The following is a 14,170-nucleotide window of genomic DNA, read 5'->3' on the forward strand; positions in this document are numbered from 1 at the left end:
ACAGCATAAGTGAGGAGAGTATGTTCCCCTGATTGTTAAACACACACAGGACATGTTACCAGGTGAACAGTGTGAGTGAGGAGACTGTGTTCCCCTGATGGTTTAATATGCACGGGACATGTTGCCAGGTGAACAGGAAGGCGAGGAGAGTGTGTTCCCCTGATTGTTTAATATACACGGGACATGTTACCAGGTGAACACTATAAGTGTGGAGAGTGTGTTCCCCTGATTGTTCAATTTACACGGGACGTGTTACCAGGTGAACAGTATAAGTGAGGAGAGTGTGTTCCCCTGATGGTTTAATATACAAGGAACATGTTACCAGGTGAACAGTATGAGTGAGGAGACTGTGTTCCCCTGATGGTTTAATATACACGGACATGTTACCAGGTGAACAGGAAGGCGAGGAGAGTGTGTTCCCCTGATTGTTTAATATACACGGGACATGTTACCAGGTGAACAGTATAAGTGTGGAGAGTGTGTTCCCCTGATTGTTCAATTTACACGGGACGTGTTACCAGGTGAACAGTATAAGTGAGGAGAGTGTGTTCCCCTGATGGGTTAACATACAAGGAACATGTCACCAGGCGAACAGTATAATTGAGGAGATTGTGTTCCCCTGATGGTTTAAGACACACGGGACATGTTAGCAGGCGAACAGTATAAGTGAGGAGAGTGTGTTCCCCTGATGTTTTAATACACACGGGACATGTTACCAGGTGAACAGTATACGTGAGGAGAGTGTGTTCCCCTAATGTTTTAATAGACACGGGACATGTTACCAGGTGAACAGTATAAGTCAGGAGAGTGTGTTTCGCTGATGTTTTAATACACACGGTACATGTTACCAGGTGAACAGTATAAGTTAGGCGAGTGTGGTCCCCAGATTGTTTAATACATACAGGACATGTTACCAGGTGAGCAGTATAAGTGAGGAGAGTGTGTTCCCCTGATTGTTTAATACACACTGGACATGTTACCAGGTGAACAGTATAAGTGAGGAGAGTGTGTTCCCCTGATTCCTTAATACGCACTGGACATGTTACAAGGTGAACAGTATAAGTGAGGAGAGTGTGTTCCCCTGATTGTTTAATATACACAGGACATGTTACCAGGTGAACAGTATAAGTGAGGATAGTGTGTTCCCCTGATTGCTTAATACACACTGGACATGTTACAAGGTGAACAGTATAAGTGAGGAGAGTGTGTTCCCCTGATTGTTTTTTATACACAGGACATGTTACCAGGTGAACAGTATAAGTGAGCAGAGTGTGTTCCCCTGATTGTTTAATACACAAGGGACATGTCACCAGGAGAACAGTATAAGTGAGCAGAGTGTGTTCCCCTGATGTTTTAATGCACACAGGACATGTTACCAAGTGAACAGTATTAGTGAGGCGAATGTGTTCCCCTGATGGTTTAATATACACAGGACATGTTACCATTTGAACAGTATAAGTGAGCAGAGTGTGTTCCCCTGATGGTTTAATGCACACAGGACATGTTACCAGGTGAACAGTATAAGTGAGGAGAGTGTGTTCCCCTGATTGTTTAATGCTCACAGGACATGTTACCAGGTGAACAGTATAAGTGAGGAGAGTGTGTTCCCCTGATGGTTTAATATACACAAGACATGTCAGCAGCAGAACAGTATAGGTGAGGAGAGTGTGTTCCCCTGATGTTTTAATACACACGGGACATTTTGCCAGGTGAACAGTATAAGTGAGGAGAGTGTGTTCCCCAGATTGTTTAATACACACGGGACATGTTACCAGGTCAACAGTATAAGTGAGGAGAGTGTGTTCCACTGATAGTTTAATAGACACGGGACATGTTACCAGGTGATCAGTATAAGTGAGGAGAGTGTGTTCCCCTGACGTTTTAATAGACACGGGACAAGTTACCAGGTGAACAGTATAAGTGAGGAGAGTGTGTTCCCCTGATGTTTTAATAAACACGGGACATGTTACCAGATGAACAGTATAAGTGAGGAGAGTGTCTTCCCCTAATGTTTTAATAGACACGGGACAAGTTACCAGGTGAACAGGATAAGTGAGGAGAGTGTGTTCCCCTGACGGTTTAATATACACGAGACATGTTACCAGGTGAACAGTATAAGTGAGGAGAGAGTGATCCCCTGATTGTTTAATACACACGGGACATGTTACCAGGTGAACAGTATAATTGATGAGAGTGTGTTCCCCTGATTGTTTAATACTGACGGGACATGTTACCAGGTGAACAGTTTAAGTGAGGAGAGTGTGTTTCGCTGATTGTTTAATATACACGGGACATGTTACCAGGTGAGCTGTATAAGTGAGGAGAGTGTGTTCCCCTGATTGTTTAATATACACAGGACCTGTTACCAGGTGAACAGTATAAGTGAGGAGAGTGTGTTCCCCTAATTGTTTAATACACACAGGACATGTTACCAGGTGAACATTATAAGAGAGGTGAGTGTGTTCCCCTGATTGTTTAATATACACGGGACATGTTACCAAGTGAACAGTATTAGTGAGGCGAATGTGTTCCCCTGATCGTTTAATATACACAGGACATGTTACCATTTGAACAGTATAAGTGAGCAGAGTGTGTTCCCCTGATGGTTTAATGCACACAGGACATGTTACCAGTTGAACAGTATAAGTGAGGAGAGTGTGTTCCCCTGATTGTTTAATGCTCACAGGACATGTTACCAGGTGAACAGTATAAGTGAGGAGAGTGTGTTCCCCTGATGGTTTAATATACACAAGACATGTCAGCAGCAGAACAGTATAGGTGAGGAGAGTGTGTTCCCCTGATGTTTTAATACACACGGGCCATTTTGCCAGGTGAACAGTATAAGTGAGGAGAGTGTGTTCCCCAGATTGTTTAATACACACGGGACATGTTACCAGGTGAACAGTATAATTGATGAGAGTGTGTTCCCCTGATTGTTTAATACTGACGGGACATGTTACCAGGTGAACAGTTTAAGTGAGGAGAGTGTGTTTCGCTGATTGTTTAATATACACGGGACATGTTACCAGGTGAACAGTATAAGTGAGCAGAGTGTGTTCCCCTGATTGTTTAATACACACAGGACATGTTACCAGGTGAACATTATAAGAGAGGTGAGTGTGTTCCCCAGATTGTTTAATATACACGGGACATGTTACCAGGTGAACAGTAGAAGTGTGGAGATTGTGGTCCCCTGATTGTTTAATATACACAGGACATGTCACCAGGTGAACAGAAGAAGTGAGGAGAGTGTGTTCCCCTGATGTTTTAATACAAACGGGACATTTTCCAGGTGAACAGTATAAGTGAGGAGAGTGTGTTCCCCTGATGTTTTAATACACACGGGACATGTTACCAGGTGAACAGTATAACTGAGGAGAGTTTGTTCCCCTAATGTTTTAATAGACACGGGACATGTTACCAGGTGAACAGTATAAGTCAGGAGAGTGTGTTTCGCAGATGTTTTAATACACACGGTACATGTTACCAGGTGAACAGTATAAGTTAGGCGAGTGTGGTCCCCAGATTGTTTAATACATACAGGACATGTTACCAGGTGAACAGTATACGTGAGGAGAGTGTGTTCCCCTAATGTTTTAATAGACACGGGACATGTTACCAGGTGAACAGTATAAGTCAGGAGAGTGTGTTTCGCTGATGTTTTAATACACACGGTACATGTTACCAGGTGAACAGTATAAGTTAGGCGAGTGTGGTCCCCAGATTGTTTAATACATACAGGACATGTTACCAGGTGAGCAGTATAAGTGAGGAGAGTGTGTTCCCCTGATTGTTTAATACACACTGGACATGTTACCAGGTGAACAGTATAAGTGAGGAGAGTGTGTTCCCCTGATTCCTTAATACGCACTGGACATGTTACAAGGTGAACAGTATAAGTGAGGAGAGTGTGTTCCCCTGATTGTTTAATATACACAGGACATGTTACAAGGTGAACAGTATAAGTGAGGAGAGTGTGTTCCCCTGATTGTTTTTTATACACAGGACATGTTACCAGGTGAACAGTATAAGTGAGGAGAGTGTGCTCCCCTGATTGTTTAATACACACAGGACATGTTACCAGGTGAACAGTATAAGTGAGGCAATTGTGTTCCCCTGATTGTTTAATACACACAGGACATGTTACCAGGTGAACAGTATATGTGAGGAGAGTGTGTTCCCCTGATTCTTTAATACTGACGGGACATGTTACCAGGTGAACTGGATAAGTGAGGAGAGTGTGTTCCCCTGATTGTTTAATACACACGGGACAGGTCACCAGGCGAACAGTATAAGTGAGGAGAGTGTGCTCCCCTCATGGTTTAATATACACAGGACATGGCATTAGGCGAACAGCATAAGTGAGGAGAGTATGTTCCCCTGATTGTTAAACACACACAGGACATGTTACCAGGTGAACAGTGTGAGTGAGGAGACTGTGTTCCCCTGATGGTTTAATATGCACGGGACATGTTGCCAGGTGAACAGGAAGGCGAGGAGAGTGTGTTCCCCTGATTGTTTAATATACACGGGACATGTTACCAGGTGAACACTATAAGTGTGGAGAGTGTGTTCCCCTGATTGTTCAATTTACACGGGACGTGTTACCAGGTGAACAGTATAAGTGAGGAGAGTGTGTTCCCCTGATGGTTTAATATACAAGGAACATGTTACCAGGTGAACAGTATGAGTGAGGAGACTGTGTTCCCCTGATGGTTTAATATACACGGACATGTTACCAGGTGAACAGGAAGGCGAGGAGAGTGTGTTCCCCTGATTGTTTAATATACACGGGACATGTTACCAGGTGAACAGTATAAGTGTGGAGAGTGTGTTCCCCTGATTGTTCAATTTACACGGGACGTGTTACCAGGTGAACAGTATAAGTGAGGAGAGTGTGTTCCCCTGATGGGTTAACATACAAGGAACATGTCACCAGGCGAACAGTATAATTGAGGAGATTGTGTTCCCCTGATGGTTTAAGACACACGGGACATGTTAGCAGGCGAACAGTATAAGTGAGGAGAGTGTGTTCCCCTGATGTTTTAATACACACGGGACATGTTACCAGGTGAACAGTATACGTGAGGAGAGTGTGTTCCCCTAATGTTTTAATAGACACGGGACATGTTACCAGGTGAACAGTATAAGTCAGGAGAGTGTGTTTCGCTGATGTTTTAATACACACGGTACATGTTACCAGGTGAACAGTATAAGTTAGGCGAGTGTGGTCCCCAGATTGTTTAATACATACAGGACATGTTACCAGGTGAGCAGTATAAGTGAGGAGAGTGTGTTCCCCTGATTGTTTAATACACACTGGACATGTTACCAGGTGAACAGTATAAGTGAGGAGAGTGTGTTCCCCTGATTCCTTAATACGCACTGGACATGTTACAAGGTGAACAGTATAAGTGAGGAGAGTGTGTTCCCCTGATTGTTTAATATACACAGGACATGTTACCAGGTGAACAGTATAAGTGAGGATAGTGTGTTCCCCTGATTGCTTAATACACACTGGACATGTTACAAGGTGAACAGTATAAGTGAGGAGAGTGTGTTCCCCTGATTGTTTTTTATACACAGGACATGTTACCAGGTGAACAGTATAAGTGAGCAGAGTGTGTTCCCCTGATTGTTTAATACACAAGGGACATGTCACCAGGAGAACAGTATAAGTGAGGAGAGTGTGTTCCCCTGATGTTTTAATGCACACAGGACATGTTACCAAGTGAACAGTATTAGTGAGGCGAATGTGTTCCCCTGATGGTTTAATATACACAGGACATGTTACCATTTGAGCAGTATAAGTGAGCAGAGTGTGTTCCCCTGATGGTTTAATGCACACAGGACATGTTACCAGGTGTACAGTATAAGTGAGGAGAGTGTGTTCCCCTGATTGTTTAATGCTCACAGGACATGTTACCAGGTGAACAGTATAAGTGAGGAGAGTGTGTTCCCCTGATGGTTTAATATACACAAGACATGTCAGCAGCAGAACAGTATAGGTGAGGAGAGTGTGTTCCCCTGATGTTTTAATACACACGGGACATTTTGCCAGGTGAACAGTATAAGTGAGGAGAGTGTGTTCCCCAGATTGTTTAATACACACGGGACATGTTACCAGGTCAACAGTATAAGTGAGGAGAGTGTGTTCCACTGATAGTTTAATAGACACGGGACATGTTACCAGGTGATCAGTATAAGTGAGGAGAGTGTGTTCCCCTGACGTTTTAATAGACACGGGACAAGTTACCAGGTGAACAGTATAAGTGAGGAGAGTGTGTTCCCCTGATGTTTTAATAAACACGGGACATGTTACCAGATGAACAGTATAAGTGAGGAGAGTGTCTTCCCCTAATGTTTTAATAGACACGGGACAAGTTACCAGGTGAACAGGATAAGTGAGGAGAGTGTGTTCCCCTGACGGTTTAATATACACGAGACATGTTACCAGGTGAACAGTATAAGTGAGGAGAGAGTGATCCCCTGATTGTTTAATACACACGGGACATGTTACCAGGTGAACAGTATAATTGATGAGAGTGTGTTCCCCTGATTGTTTAATACTGACGGGACATGTTACCAGGTGAACAGTTTAAGTGAGGAGAGTGTGTTTCGCTGATTGTTTAATATACACGGGACATGTTACCAGGTGAGCTGTATAAGTGAGGAGAGTGTGTTCCCCTGATTGTTTAATATACACAGGACATGTTACCAGGTGAACAGTATAAGTGAGGAGAGTGTGTTCCCCTAATTGTTTAATACACACAGGACATGTTACCAGGTGAACATTATAAGAGAGGTGAGTGTGTTCCCCTGATTGTTTAATATACACGGGACATGTTACCAAGTGAACAGTATTAGTGAGGCGAATGTGTTCCCCTGATCGTTTAATATACACAGGACATGTTACCATTTGAACAGTATAAGTGAGCAGAGTGTGTTCCCCTGATGGTTTAATGCACACAGGACATGTTACCAGTTGAACAGTATAAGTGAGGAGAGTGTGTTCCCCTGATTGTTTAATGCTCACAGGACATGTTACCAGGTGAACAGTATAAGTGAGGAGAGTGTGTTCCCCTGATGGTTTAATATACACAAGACATGTCAGCAGCAGAACAGTATAGGTGAGGAGAGTGTGTTCCCCTGATGTTTTAATACACACGGGACATTTTGCCAGGTGAACAGTATAAGTGAGGAGAGTGTGTTCCCCAGATTGTTTAATACACACGGGACATGTTACCAGGTGAACAGTATAATTGATGAGAGTGTGTTCCCCTGATTGTTTAATACTGACGGGACATGTTACCAGGTGAACAGTTTAAGTGAGGAGAGTGTGTTTCGCTGATTGTTTAATATACACGGGACATGTTACCAGGTGAACAGTATAAGTGAGCAGAGTGTGTTCCCCTGATTGTTTAATACACACAGGACATGTTACCAGGTGAACATTATAAGAGAGGTGAGTGTGTTCCCCAGATTGTTTAATATACACGGGACATGTTACCAGGTGAACAGTAGAAGTGTGGAGATTGTGGTCCCCTGATTGTTTAATATACACAGGACATGTCACCAGGTGAACAGAAGAAGTGAGGAGAGTGTGTTCCCCTGATGTTTTAATACACACGGGACATGTTACCAGGTGAACAGTATAAGTGAGGAGAGTGTGTTCCCCTGATGTTTTAATACACACGGGACATGTTACCAGGTGAACAGTATAACTGAGGAGAGTTTGTTCCCCTAATGTTTTAATAGACACGGGACATGTTACCAGGTGAACAGTATAAGTCAGGAGAGTGTGTTTCGCAGATGTTTTAATACACACGGTACATGTTACCAGGTGAACAGTATAAGTTAGGCGAGTGTGGTCCCCAGATTGTTTAATACATACAGGACATGTTACCAGGTGAACAGTATACGTGAGGAGAGTGTGTTCCCCTAATGTTTTAATAGACACGGGACATGTTACCAGGTGAACAGTATAAGTCAGGAGAGTGTGTTTCGCTGATGTTTTAATACACACGGTACATGTTACCAGGTGAACAGTATAAGTTAGGCGAGTGTGGTCCCCAGATTGTTTAATACATACAGGACATGTTACCAGGTGAGCAGTATAAGTGAGGAGAGTGTGTTCCCCTGATTGTTTAATACACACTGGACATGTTACCAGGTGAACAGTATAAGTGAGGAGAGTGTGTTCCCCTGATTGTTTAATATACACAGGACATGTTACCAGGTGAACAGTATAAGTGAGGATAGTGTGTTCCCCTGATTGCTTAATACACACTGGACATGTTACAAGGTGAACAGTATAAGTGAGGAGAGTGTGTTCCCCTGATTGTTTTTTATACACAGGACATGTTACCAGGTGAACAGTATAAGTGAGCAGAGTGTGTTCCCCTGATTGTTTAATACACAAGGGACATGTCACCAGGAGAACAGTATAAGTGAGCAGAGTGTGTTCCCCTGATGTTTTAATGCACACAGGACATGTTACCAAGTGAACAGTATTAGTGAGGCGAATGTGTTCCCCTGATGGTTTAATATACACAGGACATGTTAACATTTGAACAGTATAAGTGAGCAGAGTGTGTTCCCCTGATGGTTTAATGCACACAGGACATGTTACCAGGTGAACAGTATAAGTGAAGAGAGTGTGTTCCCCTGATTGTTTAATGCTCACAGGACATGTTACCAGGTGAACAGTATAAGTGAGGAGAGTGTGTTCCCCTGATGGTTTAATATACACAAGACATGTCAGCAGCAGAACAGTATAGGTGAGGAGAGTGTGTTCCCCTGATGTTTTAATACACACGGGACATTTTGCCAGGTGAACAGTATAAGTGAGGAGAGTGTGTTCCCCAGATTGTTTAATACACACGGGACATGTTACCAGGTCAACAGTATAAGTGAGGAGAGTGTGTTCCACTGATAGTTTAATAGACACGGGACATGTTACCAGGTGATCAGTATAAGTGAGGAGAGTGTGTTCCCCTGACGTTTTAATAGACACGGGACAAGTTACCAGGTGAACAGTATAAGTGAGGAGAGTGTGTTCCCCTGATGTTTTAATAAACACGGGACATGTTACCAGATGAACAGCATAAGTGAGGAGAGTGTCTTCCCCTAATGTTTTAATAGACACGGGACAAGTTACCAGGTGAACAGGATAAGTGAGGAGAGTGTGTTCCCCTGACGGTTTAATATACACGAGACATGTTACCAGGTGAACAGTATAAGTGAGGAGAGAGTGATCCCCTGATTGTTTAATACACACGGGACATGTTACCAGGTGAACAGTATAATTGATGAGAGTGTGTTCCCCTGATTGTTTAATACTGACGGGACATGTTACCAGGTGAACAGTTTAAGTGAGGAGAGTGTGTTTCGCTGATTGTTTAATATACACGGGACATGTTACCAGGTGAGCTGTATAAGTGAGGAGAGTGTGTTCCCCTGATTGTTTAATATACACAGGACATGTTACCAGGTGAACAGTATAAGTGAGGAGAGTGTGTTCCCCTAATTGTTTAATACACACAGGACATGTTACCAGGTGAACATTATAAGAGAGGTGAGTGTGTTCCCCTGATTGTTTAATATACACGGGACATGTTACCAGGAGAACAGTATAAGTGAGCAGAGTGTGTTCCCCTGATGTTTTAATGCACACAGGACATGTTACCAAGTGAACAGTATTAGTGAGGCGAATGTGTTCCCCTGATGGTTTAATATACACAGGACATTTTAACATTTGAACAGTATAAGTGAGCAGAGTGTGTTCCCCTGATGGTTTAATGCACACAGGACATGTTACCAGGTGAACAGTATAAGTGAGGAGAGTGTGTTCCCCTGATTGTTTAATGCTCACAGGACATGTTACCAGGTGAACAGTATAAGTGAGGAGAGTGTGTTCCCCTGATGGTTTAATATACACAAGACATGTCAGCAGCAGAACAGTATAGGTGAGGAGAGTGTGTTCCCCTGATGTTTTAATACACACGGGACATTTTGCCAGGTGAACAGTATAAGTGAGGAGAGTGTGTTCCCCAGATTGTTTAATACACACGGGACATGTTACCAGGTCAACAGTATAAGTGAGGAGAGTGTGTTCCACTGATAGTTTAATAGACACGGGACATGTTACCAGGTGATCAGTATAAGTGAGGAGAGTGTGTTCCCCTGACGTTTTAATAGACACGGGACAAGTTACCAGGTGAACAGTATAAGTGAGGAGAGTGTGTTCCCCTGATGTTTTAATAAACACGGGACATGTTACCAGATGAACAGCATAAGTGAGGAGAGTGTCTTCCCCTAATGTTTTAATAGACACGGGACAAGTTACCAGGTGAACAGGATAAGTGAGGAGAGTGTGTTCCCCTGACGGTTTAATATACACGAGACATGTTACCAGGTGAACAGTATAAGTGAGGAGAGAGTGATCCCCTGATTGTTTAATACACACGGGACATGTTACCAGGTGAACAGTATAATTGATGAGAGTGTGTTCCCCTGATTGTTTAATACTGACGGGACATGTTACCAGGTGAACAGTTTAAGTGAGGAGAGTGTGTTTCGCTGATTGTTTAATATACACGGGACATGTTACCAGGTGAGCTGTATAAGTGAGGAGAGTGTGTTCCCCTGATTGTTTAATATACACAGGACATGTTACCAGGTGAACAGTATAAGTGAGGAGAGTGTGTTCCCCTAATTGTTTAATACACACAGGACATGTTACCAGGTGAACATTATAAGAGAGGTGAGTGTGTTCCCCTGATTGTTTAATATACACGGGACATGTTACCAAGTGAACAGTATTAGTGAGGCGAATGTGTTCCCCTGATCGTTTAATATACACAGGACATGTTACCATTTGAACAGTATAAGTGAGCAGAGTGTGTTCCCCTGATGGTTTAATGCACACAGGACATGTTACCAGGTGAACAGTATAAGTGAGGAGAGTGTGTTCCCCTGATTGTTTAATGCTCACAGGACATGTTACCAGGTGAACAGTATAAGTGAGGAGAGTGTGTTCCCCTGATGGTTTAATATACACAAGACATGTCAGCAGCAGAACAGTATAGGTGAGGAGAGTGTGTTCCCCTGATGTTTTAATACACACGGGACATTTTGCCAGGTGAACAGTATAAGTGAGGAGAGTGTGTTCCCCAGATTGTTTAATACACACGGGACATGTTACCAGGTGAACAGTATAATTGATGAGAGTGTGTTCCCCTGATTGTTTAATACTGACGGGACATGTTACCAGGTGAACAGTTTAAGTGAGGAGAGTGTGTTTCGCTGATTGTTTAATATACACGGGACATGTTACCAGGTGAACAGTATAAGTGAGCAGAGTGTGTTCCCCTGATTGTTTAATACACACAGGACATGTTACCAGGTGAACATTATAAGAGAGGTGAGTGTGTTCCCCAGATTGTTTAATATACACGGGACATGTTACCAGGTGAACAGTAGAAGTGTGGAGATTGTGGTCCCCTGATTGTTTAATATACACAGGACATGTCACCAGGTGAACAGAAGAAGTGAGGAGAGTGTGTTCCCCTGATGTTTTAATACACACGGGACATGTTACCAGGTGAACAGTATAAGTGAGGAGAGTGTGTTCCCCTGATGTTTTAATACACACGGGACATGTTACCAGGTGAACAGTATAACTGAGGAGAGTTTGTTCCCCTAATGTTTTAATAGACACGGGACATGTTACCAGGTGAACAGTATAAGTCAGGAGAGTGTGTTTCGCAGATGTTTTAATACACACGGTACATGTTACCAGGTGAACAGTATAAGTTAGGCGAGTGTGGTCCCCAGATTGTTTAATACATACAGGACATGTTACCAGGTGAGCAGTATAAGTGAGGAGAGTGTGTTCCCCTGATTGTTTAATACACACTGGACATGTTACCAGGTGAACAGTATAAGTGAGGAGAGTGTGTTCCCCTGATTCCTTAATACGCACTGGACATGTTACAAGGTGAACAGTATAAGTGAGGAGAGTGTGTTCCCCTGATTGTTTAATATACACAGGACATGTTACCAGGTGAACAGTATAAGTGAGGAGAGTTTGTTCCCCTGATTGCTTAATGCACACTGGACATGTTACAAGGTGAACAGTATAAGTGAGGAGAGTGTGTTCCCCTGATTGTTTTTTATACACAGGACATGTTAACAGGTGAACAGTATAAGTGAGCAGAGTGTGTTCCCCTGATTGTTTAATACACAAGGGACATGTCACCAGGATAACAGTATAAGTGAGCAGAGTGTGTTCCCCTGATGGTTTAATGCACACAGGACATGTTACCAGGTGAACAGTACAAGTGAGGCGAATGTGTTCCCCTGATTGTTTAATATACACAGGACATGTTACCATTTGAACAGTATAAGTGAGCAGAGTGTGTTCCCCTGATGGTTTAATGCACACAGGACATGTTACCAGGTGAACAGTATAATTGAGGAGAGTGTGTTCCCCTGATTGTTTAATACACACAGGACATGTTACCAGGTGAACAGTATAAGTGAGGAGAGTGTGTTCCCCTGATGGTTTAATATACACAAGACATGTCAGCAGCAGAACAGTATAGGTGAGGAGAGTGTGTTCCCCTGAAGTTTTAATACACACGGGACATTTTGCCAGGTGAACAGTATAAGTGAGGAGAGTGTGTTCCCCAGATTGTTTAATACACACGGGACATGTTACCAGGTAAACAGTATAAGTGAGGAGAGTGTGTTCCACTGATAGTTTAATAGACACGGGACATGTTACAAGGTGATCAGTATAAGTGAGAAGAGTGTGTTCCCCTGACGTTTTAATAGACACGGGACATGTTACCAGATGAACAGTATAAGTGAGGAGAGTGTGTTCCCCTAATGTTTTAATAGACACGGGACAAGTTACCAGGTGAACAGGATAAGTGAGGAGAGTGTGTTCCCCTGACGGTTTAATATACACGAGACATGTTACCAGGTGAACAGTATAAGTGAGGAGAGAGTGATCCCCTGATTGTTTAATACACACGGGACATGTTACCAGGTGAACAGTGTAATTGATGAGAGAGTGTTCCCCTGATTGTTTAATACTGACGGGACATGTTACCAGGTGAACAGTTTAAGTGAGGAGAGTGTGTTTCGCTGATTGTTTAATATACACGGGACATGTTACCAGGTGAGCTGTATAAGTGAGGAGAGTGTGTTCCCCTGATTGTTTAATATACACAGGACATGTTACCAGGTGAACAGTATAAGTGAGGAGAGTGTGTTCCCCTGATTATTTAATACACACAGGACATTTTACCAGGTGAACATTATAAGAGAGGTGAGTGTGTTCCCCTGATTGTTTAATATACACGGGACATGTTACCAGGTGAACAGTATAAGTGAGCAGAGTGTGTTCCCCTGATTGTTTAATACACACAGGACATGTTACCAGGTGAACATTATAAGAGAGGTGAGTGTGTTCCCCAGATTGTTTAATATACACGGGACATGTTACCAGGTGAACAGTAGAAGTGTGGAGATTGTGGTCCCCTGATTGTTTAATATACACAGGACATGTCACCAGGTGAACAGAAGAAGTGAGGAGAGTGTGTTCCCCTGATGTTTTAATACACACGGGACATGTTACCAGGTGAACAGTATAAGTGAGGAGAGTGTATTCCCCTGATGTTTTAATACACACGGGACATGTTACCAGGTGAACAGTATAACTGAGGAGAGTTTGTTCCCCTAATGTTTTAATAGACACGGGACATGTTACCAGGTGAACAGTATAAGTCAGGAGAGTGTGTTTCGCTGATGTTTTAATACACACGGTACATGTTACCAGGTGAACAGTATAAGTTAGGCGAGTGTGGTCCCCAGATTGTTTAATACATACAGGACATGTTACCAGGTGAGCAGCATAAGTGAGGAGAGTGTGTTCCCCTGATTGTTTAATACACACTGGACATGTTACCAGGTGAACAGTATAAGTGAGGAGAGTGTGTTCCCCTGATTCCTTAATACACACTGGACATGTTACAAGGTGAACAGTATAAGTGAGGAGAGTGTGTTCCCCTGATTGTTTAATATACACAGGACATGTTACCAGGTGAACAGTAGAAGTGTGGAGATTGTGGTCCCCTGATTGTTTAATATACACAGGACA

The sequence above is a fragment of the Heterodontus francisci genome, chromosome 50 (genome assembly GCF_036365525.1).
Source record: "Heterodontus francisci isolate sHetFra1 chromosome 50, sHetFra1.hap1, whole genome shotgun sequence".
NCBI classification, from domain to species: domain Eukaryota; kingdom Metazoa; phylum Chordata; class Chondrichthyes; order Heterodontiformes; family Heterodontidae; genus Heterodontus; species Heterodontus francisci.